The sequence below is a fragment of the Triticum dicoccoides genome, chromosome 3B (assembly GCF_002162155.2).
Source record: "Triticum dicoccoides isolate Atlit2015 ecotype Zavitan chromosome 3B, WEW_v2.0, whole genome shotgun sequence".
In the NCBI taxonomy this organism is placed as follows: Eukaryota; Viridiplantae; Streptophyta; class Magnoliopsida; order Poales; family Poaceae; genus Triticum; species Triticum dicoccoides.
Genome location: NC_041385.1, coordinates 233,891,394 through 233,903,036, shown reverse-complemented (window position 1 = coordinate 233,903,036; position 11,643 = coordinate 233,891,394). Strand labels below are relative to the sequence as shown.

The 11,643-nt window shown below is 44.4% G+C and overlaps 1 long non-coding RNA gene across 3 annotated transcripts; it reads right to left on the bottom strand.

The window, feature by feature from the left end:
- Positions 1-248: 248 nt before the first annotated feature.
- LOC119275691 lies at positions 249-5,424 on the bottom strand. Of its 3 annotated transcripts, XR_005135829.1 has the most exons (7): positions 4,921-5,424; positions 3,690-3,878; positions 3,291-3,401; positions 2,721-2,853; positions 2,146-2,249; positions 1,806-1,897; positions 249-597 (listed from the first exon to the last, which is right to left on the bottom strand). It is a non-coding gene; the product is annotated as an uncharacterized LOC119275691 (long non-coding RNA). The 3 variants fall into 3 exon arrangements; XR_005135828.1 differs by having other exon boundaries at positions 2,146-2,853; XR_005135830.1 differs by lacking the exon at positions 2,146-2,249.
- Between the last annotated feature and the right edge of the window lie 6,219 nt (positions 5,425-11,643).

The following is an 11,643-nucleotide window of genomic DNA, read 5'->3' as shown; positions in this document are numbered from 1 at the left end:
ACTTGTGTACATAATCCCTCTATGCTTTATATGGCTAAATGATAGCGAGTAAAAGGCCATAGAGTAGTCTTTCACAGTAGATGTATAGTTGCCTCATCCCTGTCACCACAACATCTGGCTCGATGGCCGTATACTGAACTCATCGAATGGTCAACAAAATGATACATCCCATACAAAATTGGCAAACCAAAATATACCTGGTAATCAAATACTGGGACAGCCTAATCATGAAATAGAAGTGCGGGGAAATATTTACTTATGCATTGGTGCTATTTACAAATGCTCTTAGTCTCAGGTTTATTTGCAGCCAAACTCCAAACCATTCATCAGATTGGATACTGAAAATTGATCAAGTGAATTTGGCCATGAGTTGAAAGGTAAGATATACATAAATGTAGTAAATCGTGTATATATATGTAAGAAAGGTAAATACTAAAATACTAAAAAACTTTTAGTAATCTATACGTCATCTGAAGTGGGTTACAACAGACAAACCAACATGCTCAGTACTCTATTAACTGGCAGATTAAACATCTATTGGCTATTGTCTTGCGCTGCACCAAACAAAGCCCTCCTTGCACCTATTTGTCCAGAGACCTATACACCATAGCATTGGTTGTTAGATCAACAAGCAAAGAGCAATAACCTAACATACTTTATACTGAACCAGCAAGTCGGCATGCCATTATTGGCTTCTGCCTACATGTCTAAACTGAACCAGCAAGTCAGCACGCCATTTATTGACCAAGCAACATTGGTTCAGTTCAAAGTATGTTAAGTTATTGCTCTTTGATTGCAGCAGTATATAAGGTCAGGTCATGGCTCAAAAGTGTTAATGTTATAAACCATAAGTTCTTAATGAAGTACATGCATTTCACAATCAGACAATCTATTCACACATAAAGAGGGAAAAGTCAAAGACCAGATGTCATCTTACAGCTATACGAATTAAAGCCCTTGGTTTGTGTGGCTACTCTAGCAGACTATCTAAGACTCATCTCTAGTATAGAAAAACAGAAATCCAGGAGCAACATTTTAATTAGTTCTGCACTCAGCTACTGCCCTGCTGTGTCCTTATGGTGAATGATTGATGGTGTATGTTTTCCTGATAGTTCTCTGTATGCCAACGTCTGAATTTTATCATTTTGCATTTCTCCAAACCTTTCATCCTCACTGCGATCCCCTGTGATGCACTGTCCATAGACAATGTACTTTCTAATAAAACATGACGGTGAACTTGAAAAAGAGTAATTTACCTAGCTACAACAACCTATTGTTTATGTTCCTTGCTTTTACAAATAGTAGTTTATGGTCGACACTTTAGTCTATATCTGTCACGCACCCATCTGGACTATAAATACAGCAACAGACACCATGGATCTACTACTGCGCCTCTCCCTTGACTATGCTCTAGCTATCACAGTGGTTTACAAATTCCAGATTCGTATTCAAACAAATGAACTATATAATGAGTCATGATAGGTGGGTGAGCCTTGCTACTGTTCGGTTGTAATGAGTCATGAACAGTGAAACAAAGAATTCTTGTCGCATATAAACATCTAAATAGAACACACCAAACCAGTTTTTTAAAGATGGATCAGCTTCATGCACAAAGTATCCACAGTGCAGCAACAACTGAACTAAAATCTTTTATCCATCTACTTTTTAAAGGAGGAAAAAACTCATCGCTATGTAACATCTTCCATGATAGCAGAACTGGAAAAGGAGTTAAGAGATAAGAGCGGAGTTGGGGATGGATGTAGTTCATGGGTGGGGTCAGGAGGCAAGGCAAGGAATCTGTATACCTTTGGACAGGACAAAGACGGCAAGGTCGCCGACACCGACAGCCTCTTCTGGCTCCATGAGCCCCACAGCTGTAAGCATCGATGATCTACTCCTTCAATAGAATGTTGATCAGATCATTAGTTTTCTATTTACCGCTAGAGATGCTTATTAAACAAATAGTGTAGTAAAACAGATGGCCAAGCCCGAAACGGTATGCCAACATATTAGCGCATATTTAGACCTTGGTAAAACAAAAAAGCGGTTGTCAGGTAATAGGAGTTATGGATTGCAATGGTTAGCATGGATAGGAAGACAAAATTCAGTAAAGAAAGCTTCTAAATATTGCCTTGGCTAGCTTACTTCTCACAGTGTTCGCGCTTCTTAGAAACTTCTTTTACCGGCCTTTAAGGTACTGTGCTGTCATCAATCGCCTGAACATTTTAACTGGATGTGTATCAAAGCGCCTGTAGAAAATGGCACATAATCAAGTGCACAATAGGGGCTACAACAGGATCTGCTCGAGATAGAGAGGAAGACTTTTCGTAGATATTGTGATTCTTCGGTCGCTCGGAACTGTCATTAGATGTGATTGTAAAACAGTGCGGAACACCGTTTGCATACAGAGTGTTCCTTTTATTGCTAAGTCTGAATACCTAGACAGCTTCCCAATGGTCTGGAAAAGAAGAAATAACTTTTCTTTCTTCACTGGTCCTGTGGATGACTGGTCTAATTTCAGTGTCAAGCAAGCATTTGATTTATACCAGCGAGAATAGGCTCGGCTGGTTGCCTGCCAAACGGAGGAAGGGACTCAATGGTAAATGGATAGTGCCACATGGCACAAATCCTTGTGTGCAGCTGTACACTCATGAACACCTCTTTAAAAGGCTGATTGCCGAAGGCATGTGCCTGCATGTTTTACCTTTGATTTTTCCTACCTTATTTCTGAAACTTGTGGGTCTTCTTTATCAGAAGCTCAGAACCTTGTATGTGTGGCTCTTATTGTGGATGGCTACGGCCGACTGGACGACGAACAGCGAATGCGACGGATGCGCTCAGATCCTGGACCAACTGCAATATAGCAAGTTCGGTCCAGTCTCAGCTATAGCAAGTTCAAAACGCAGTACATAATATAAAAAAACATCATATATTAGTATATGGAATGAACATGAACAATTATGGAATCCTATCTTAAAGGCCCTATATGAAAATGAAAATAATACTTCTTGAAAGGAAAGCAGGAGGAAGCAAAAGACATATAATAGTAATGGCTCAGTACAAAACCAGCCCCATAAGAGCAGATAATCACACCAAATGGCAAGGTAAGTATTCCCTGGCAAGTACTGGACCGGAAAACTCTGACTGGAGCTACATGATATTAGAGCTAATCTGACTGAAAATTCACTTAGTAGCAGTACATCACGTGGGTCCATCATAACATCAAAGATCATTCTGCCTGGGATTCACAGTCTACTGTGTGATGCAATTGCATGATTTTTCTGGTTTACCTGAACAGCTAAACAAGGGTTTTTGGTGCTAGATGGCACATGTCCCGATGAGCAATGGTCAAGGATCTCGGCCGTGTCCATGGAGGCTGAGAAATTAAGATGTTTCTTGATCTAGCAAAAGGGTACGAGGTTATTCAAAAGAAGGAAGCATTTATATATTCAAATATTCTTCAGCATACCCGCCATCAAATTTAGATGTTTCTTGACTAAGTAAGGAAACACACAATTGAGAAACAGGGGATGGACATGCATCCATTGGAAAAAGGCAGAGATAAATTGCAATACCATCGATTCATCTTTAGAAAAGATTCAGAATTTCAAGTCAAAGATAAATTCGTATTGGTAATGTAACTACTATTGTACTTGTCGGCTTTTAAGGTACTTTGCTGCTTCTTGTACCTGATCCTTCGTTAGAAGAGTAGGACAAGACTTCATATTGATGCACACTCTTCTCTAAGTATCTTCTCTAAGTACCTTCTGGCCATGTACATATATGATTATAATCGGCACACCAATCAGCAGGAACAAAAGGGCCCATAAATCAAACCTCGGAAGTGCACACTTCAGCCTTGACATGCTCAGAACAGCCTTTGAACCATGTTGCAAATCAATAGAGAAACCATGTGAGAAATCACTCAGGCAATAGAAGTCACAAGAAGCAAGAAATTGAGCTAAAAATAATAATACGCAAGTACACCCATCTTCTTCACACAACTATTTGAACAACAAAAGAATGTACAAACTGCATGGGGGTATGCAACAACACTGATTTACCCAACTTAGGAAACCAGTTCTACTGCAAATCAAATAGTAAAGGTTATGGTGTATTGCATAACTGAAATTTTTGGCTATAAAGAGTTACTAATTTGTTCAGCGTAAACTGGATGGCTGTCGATGAAAACAGGGAAAACTTTAAAACTCACTCAACATGGGAAGCCCAAAATAATGTTATGTTATTACTCATGGAAGCTCTCCATGTTATGTCATTACTTATGAAGATCAACCATGGCAACAACAAGTAGTCAGGTCGATATGTGTTTATTTTGTTACACAAAGAAAAATAGTGACACCCTAATTTAGATCGACCGATTAGAGCAAGTTGCATACTATCTCCTTATGGATTCCTCTGTAGTCTATTTCCGTAGCATGAATCCTCAGCATGCACAAGAATCAACGTGCAGCTTTTTTACTAAGAGGTCGATGTTTTCATTGCCACACCTCAACCAGGAAAGAAAAAATTCCAGGATTAAGCGGAACCTAAATGCGTCTAGCTCATGAGATTCCACCAGAACAAGAAGCATCAAAACTTTGAATCCTCCTAATACCCCCATGTGTAGGACCAGAACAGAGCAGAGACTCTTCTTCTAAATCAACTAAGCAAGCATCTTGGACCCGGACTCAGCAAATCTCATTGATACTTAATCCAAAACCAAAACTATCCTCAAAAACCCATCTCACTCATATTAAAAGTGCAGACATCATGCTGCACTGTCCTCAAAAAACCATTTCGGTCATATGCAGAATACTACTGAAAATTATAGCTTAGCATACTGGAGAGGGAAATTTCGGTAATAATCGGAGTACTGACCGCAGCATGAGCGAGAGGGAGAGAGAAGGGGGGCAGTAGTACCGGGAGTGGGCTGCTGCTGGGTGTCGTCGGGGACGAAGGCGCTGCCGTGGAGGAGGGGGTCGGCGTCATCGATTTTCGGCTGCTGCTTCTCCCGCTGAGCAGCAGTAGCTTCAACGCCTCATGCTTCTCCCGCTGGGAACCGAGGAGGAGAGGGAGACAAGCGCACCGAGGGCAACGCAGGCGAGGACGGCGAGCAGGACGCGGTAGGACGCCGGGGCCGAGGGCGACCGGGGATCCTCGAGCGCGAGTAGGACGGGGGCGGAGAGGGGCACCTCTGGTGGAGTGGAGGGGGCGGGCGCAGCGCGCCGTCCTTGCTGCCGTCGCTGTGGGGACGAGAGGAAGGAAGAGGATGCAGCAGTGTGGGGCTGGCCCTGGACGGCAGCGGGGCAGGGAGGCGCGGGCCGAGCGGAAGGAAGAGGAGAGGGGGCAACGGCGGCGGCGCGAGTGCGGGATGGGTGCCTGGGCGAGCGACCGCGGCGGCGGCGGCCGGCGGCGGGGCAGAGAGGCGGGTTAGGGTGCGGAGAGAGAGAGAGAGAGAGCGAGTGCGGGAGGAGGTCGCGCAATAGGAGCGGGCCCTTTTTATACCATAGGACGCGAAATGACGAAAATGCCCTTGGCGGGGCGCTGTAATTACGTGCGGTGGCAGACGTTTTCTATCACTATTCATTCGTACAGTGTCGGAATCATCCAGCGGCTCTATCCGACGGCCCAGATCGCATCAAGCAGCCAGATCCAACGGTCAGAAATCCAAATCGCTGAGGAGGCTTGGTGGAACACTCCTCTTATATCTGGATATTATATTGTGGGATGGAGGGAGTATTTATTTCTTTCATCATAGTCAGGTTATATTGTGGATCATCACCATCCCCGGGAGCAATAATTCTAATGGAAAAATGTTCATCAGGGTGTACTTTCAAATGATCTCTTGCAACCCTAAATTGCTGGATCAAAGAGTAAGAGCATCTCTAGTGGCTAGTGTAAATTTGGTAGTCTATATCTTCACATACACAATGGTGTAATTTTTTTCATTTTAGACAACCTCAGTTTTTCAGTGGATTGTCTAAATTTGGTAGTCTATGTCTCCAACGGCTATATTTTCAGCAGCTACTTTTCCAATGGCTCTATTTTCAACGGCTATATTTTCAGGGCTATATTCCAGGTCTATATATACCACCCCTCCCACCTCACATTCACCAATCCTGGTTGTGCCTTCTCATTCCTCTCCTGAATTCCTTTGTCTTCTCTCACACAACAGAATGATGAGTGGAAACATTTCTTCTTTGGATATGCTCATGAATCCATCGTCGTCTTCATCTGATCCTACATTCATCATGTCCAGAAATGAGGAGTTGTTGATCTATGAGTCCATCTCATATGAGTTTTCCATCTGCACACAAAGAGCAGCAGCAGCAATATTCAGATATTTAGAGAACAATACCAATATTCAGATACAGGGAGCAGCAGCAATATTCAGAGAGCCGGCGCTCGCGCACACGCTACTACCTCGCAGTCGCCTCGCGCTCGTGCCTCACAGTCGCTGCTCACAGCCGGCGCCCCAGCCGCTCGCGCACATGCTCGCCGCCGGCGCCGTGCTCGCAACCGGAGCCCCATCTCCTTGCCCCTTCTCTCGCATCTCCCTGCCCCATCCGCAAGGGCGACAGTGGCCGGCGGAGGCGGCCGGATTTGGCCTCAGATCCATCGGCCCCATCTCCCTGCCCCGTCTCTTCAATCACTCTTCCTCTCTCTGAATCGGAAAAATAGAGCGTACCTCAACAACGGCGAGCTCCTCGGAGCAGTGGCATGGGCGTCTTCTCGTCTCCAACTTCTCCAGATCGGCGCGGAGCGAGCTCGCGAAGGGGCATCTCTGTTTGGACGTCCTCGCTCCATCGTCTAAATATGGACAATGCGTAGCGATTCGGGTGGACGTCTAAAATTTAGACTAGCACATACACAAGCCGCTGGACACATTTTTTGGCCGCTGATGGTTTATATTTGACATAGACTATGGGATACACAAGCCACTAGAGATGCTTTAATGTCCATGAGGGGACATATAGTAAGACCTATGTGCATAGGAGGCTGGGGTATAGGAAATAGGAGTATATGAGAACCCGCACATGGACAAACAGGCTAAGGTAAAAGCAGAGACCAAGCAACATCAACAGCAACTTATACCTTTAATAGACTCAACAAAGTCATTAGGAAAACAATGTCATTAGGAAAACTTGCAGCGGGGCTTTGACAACATGAGCTAAACACATACATCAATAAAAGAGTAAGGGCCAAAATCACTATTCTGATCTTGTCAGAAAACTTTGTCACCAAATGAACTATGCATGAAAAAAATCACAATCTGACCCTTTTCAAAACGCCATAGTCCGCGGCGTTTCTAGGCCACAGTCAGGATAGAATCGCCGAGTCGGTCCGCGTTGCTGGAAACGTCATGAGCTTTGGCGTTTCTGCCCCAGATATAAACGCAAGGGCCTTTGTGAAAGTGCATTATATCGACAAGAGGGGGGTGAATAGGCGATTTTTATGAATTCTTCACTGAGGAATTTGCTGGTGAGGAAATTCCTTAGCGAAGAACTACTTGCAGCGGAATAAGTACTCAGAAGTAAACATAACAGGATACAAACATAGTCATCATGATGAAATGAAGACTAGCACAGAGTACAGAAAGCGTAAGCACAGGATAACAGGATGAAGACGGACAGACTGAAGAAATTTAACTGAGGAATTTGTGAAAGTCTTCAGTCAAAGTCTTCAGTCAAAGTCTTCAAGCACAGATATGAACAATGTACAACACAGTAATGAGGAAATGAAAGAGTTGAGGAGATAGAACCAGTTAGTTGGTGAAGACAATGATTTGGTAAACCAGTTCCAACTGCTGTCTCAGTTGTACGTCTGGTTGGAGCGGCTGAGTATTTAAACTCGAGGACACACAGTCCCGGACACTCAGTCTCTGAGCCGCAACTCAGGACACCCAGTCCTCACCGTATTCTCCTTGAACTAAGACCACGCAGGCCTCGTCCAATCACTCGTGGTAAGTCTTCAGGTGACTTCCAAACCTTCACAGACTTGGTCACTCGGCGATGCACAATTCCTCTTGGGTGCTCTAGACCTTGACGCCTAACCGTCTGGAAGAAGCACAGTCTTCAAAGGTAACAAGCGTCGGATCCACGCAGGATCAATTTCTTCAGTGATGCTCAATCACTTTGGATTTGTGGGGTTTTGGTTTTGGGATTTCCTCACTTGATGATTTTCGCTCAAAGTCCTCGGAGGATGGGTTGCTCTCAGATGACAAGTGTCAAGTTCTCTCGGAGCAGCCAACCAACTAGTGGTTGTAGGGGGCGGCTATTTATAGCCTAGGGAGCAGCCCGACATGATAAGACATAAATGCCCTTCAATGATATGACCGTTAGGTGGATAAGATATTTTGGACAGCCGGCGCGCAGCACAGCAACGGTCGGAAATTTGACTCTCAAATTCCTCAAGGCTATCATGTTCCTCACTGTGTAGGTAATTCGCACTGGCGAATTCCTAACTCCTCACTTAGAGCAAAGTCCTCAGTGACCAGAAGAACTGCGTCTCTGTCACTGAAGAAATTTACTGAACTGTATGAGATTTCCAATGGCTTCACTCGAAGGGATTGGTAGGTGTAGGATTTTGAGTTGAGCATCACATGGAAATTTTTAGGGGGTCGACTTTCTCTATAAATATCAAACTCCTCATAGACTTATAGACCTGTGTACACTTACAAACGCATCAGTCACTAAACCTATAAGTCTTCAATACACCAAAATCACTAAGGGGCACTAGATGCACTTACAATCTCCCCCTTTTTGGTGATTGATGACAACATAGGTTAAGTTTTCAACGGGGATAAACATATGAAGTGTAAATACTGATATTGAGGATTTTGATTGCAAGATATAGAAGAACTCCCCCTGAATGTGTGCATAGTGAGGAATTTGCTTTTGAGGCAATGCACATTTGAAGAATTGAATCATGGAGATCTCCCCCTATATCTTGTAATTCATACACGTATTTGATATATAATATGAAGAATTTGAAATGCATGATGAAATATGGTGCCTGATGAGATTCAGCATGCGTGCAATAATATTAACGAGGAATAAGCATGCAGAATAACACATCAAAAGTATCAGAGCACAGTGCATCAGTCAGATCACAATGCACCGTTCAAAAGTATCAGGGCACCATCGGATTTAAGATTACACCTCGATCCAATAAAAGTTTCAGAATAACGAGAGTTGTAACTTAACAAAAACGCCCATAATATAAACCCGCTTGAAGACTAACTCAGATTTCTCCCCCTTTGTCATCAAATGACCAAAAGGGTCGAAACTGAGGACTAACGCACCTGAAGATTTTCAAGTCGATGGAGGAGCGCCAGCGTTGTCGGGGTTGTTTGTTGAAGTAGGGCCTGCCGCAGTGTCGTCCAAATCTTCATGTTCATCAGTTTCACGCGATGAAGAATAAGAACTGGCCACCAGATCAGGAACTTTGACTCTCTTGAATTTCTTCGGAGGTGGTGCAGACCAGTCAAATGCTTCCTGGAGACCCATAGTCTTCAGTTCTTCCGTAGAATATACATGAGTGAGAACAGCCCGGGTGCGGTTGAGGGTTTCATGAAGGTGATACTGATTTTTCTTCACTGCATTATGGGTTGAGGTCATGTTGTGAAGAATTGCAGCAAATTGGCGTTTCACCCATTTGTGATTGCGATCAACCTTCTGATGAAGACTGAGGATTAACTCACGGTCAGTCATCACCCTGGGTGCTGTTGCTTGAGGCTTTTGCTTGGCTGATGTATTTGCGGCAGTGTCATGTGTTGCAGAATCATCATTGGTGGAGTAAGATGTAGCCAGATAGAATTGACCATCCAATGGACGAGTGCCTTCATCGATCACAGCAGCTGCCTTGCCCTTATTATCAGATGATGAAACTGGTCGCTTGAGGACTTCAATGGGCGGCAAGTAGCTACCATGGTTCAGAGTGTCAGCCTTGTAATTCAGTGAAGATCTCGCCCTTATGAATCTCATAATCCAAAGCGCATAGGGCTTCAGCTCAAAAGGTGACATTGCAACATTAGCCAGAGTCCTCATGAAGAAATCATGGAAGTTGACGGGAACACCATGAATGATGTTGAAAAGCATGTTCTTCATGATGCCAACGACATCTTCATCATTTGAGTCGTGGCCTTTGATAGGACTCATTGTCTTCGTCGGGATTCGATAGACAGTCCGAGGCACATACAGCAATTCCTTGACGAGGAATTTGGTTCGAGGGGCCTGCCCTGGCTTCAAAGGCTTCATGAGTTCTTGCATATAATGATCTGTCAGTTCGCGGTCATTGTAGATGCATCGTGCACTGTCATGGGGAGGATCAAGAGGAAGGACACGAAGCAATTCAGTTGCTGGTGCCTTATAGTGAGTGTTTTCTGTCATCCAATCCAGCACCCATGAGTTGACATCTTCAGCATCTCCGGTGATATGCAAAGTGGCATAGAACTGAAGAATGAGTTCTTCATTCCAATCACAGATATCAGTGCAGAAATTCAGTAGTCCTGCATCATGAATAACTCGGAGTACTGGCTCGAAGCACGGCAGAGATTCCATATCCACATGAGGAATGTGCTCATGATCGAAGATTTTGTCCTTGTCAAAGAGCACTGAGGAATAGAAGTTGGCTTGAGTAGCAGTCCAGAAGCGTCTTTTCCTTATGCGAGCAGAGTCATATGGATTGTAATCAGTGAAGAACACATGCTCAGAAAAGAAGTCTTCAGCCTTGAATTTTTGCTTGCTAGAGAACGGATTCTTCGGTTTGGGAAGAGGAGTGTCAGTGATTTGCAGCACAACCTCAGGAATCGCGAGCTCAGGTGCTTCAGGCTGAGGAATTTCTGGTTCCTCTTCTTGTGCAGTTTGGGGATCAGCAGCAGGTTCTTCAGCACTAGCGGCTGGAATCTCTTCATGAACAGATGATGTGGGATGAGTTTCTTCAGAGCCCATTTGAACAGTTGTAGCCGGGGACTGAGGAATTTGTTGAATAGGAGTGAAGAGAGGAGTATTGGGATGCTGACTTTCCCAAAAGTCATCGTTCATCACTGGTGTAGTGCATCCAATATCCACATCTTCGTCTTCTTTTTCAATTTCCTCAACACCAGCCTCTTCAGCTGTGAACTGAGGCATATGTGAGGAAACGACTGGCGTTGAAGGGAATGTTTCCACTTCAATTTCTTCATCAAACTGCTCTGAGGTAGCAACAGAATGATTTTCTTCATCAGATCTGCTTGGGATCTTGTAGTCTTCTCCGTAAGGAACAATTTCCTTAGACGACATGGAGGAAATGGGAACGGCATCAATGGGATTTTCAAGCGAGCTGGTCATTGGCCTCATTTTCTTCGCGGCCGAAGAATTTGACACAGCTGATGCCTTCCTTTTCTTCACTGCAGCTCGCTCTGCAGCCTTGGTCTTCTTCACTTCATAGGCAGAAGGAAGAATTGGAGTTGGTGTTGGCGCGGGAGGAGCTGAGGACTGTGGTTCATTTTCTTCAGGCGCTACTGGTGCAGTTGCCCTGATCTCTTCAGTTTCTTCAGGCGCACCTCTAGTGGATGCCCTGGGAATTTCTTCAGCGACTGGGATGGAGTCATCAGCCCTGGAACTTGTAGTCTCATCAGCAGGCTGAAAGTCATCAGCGGTG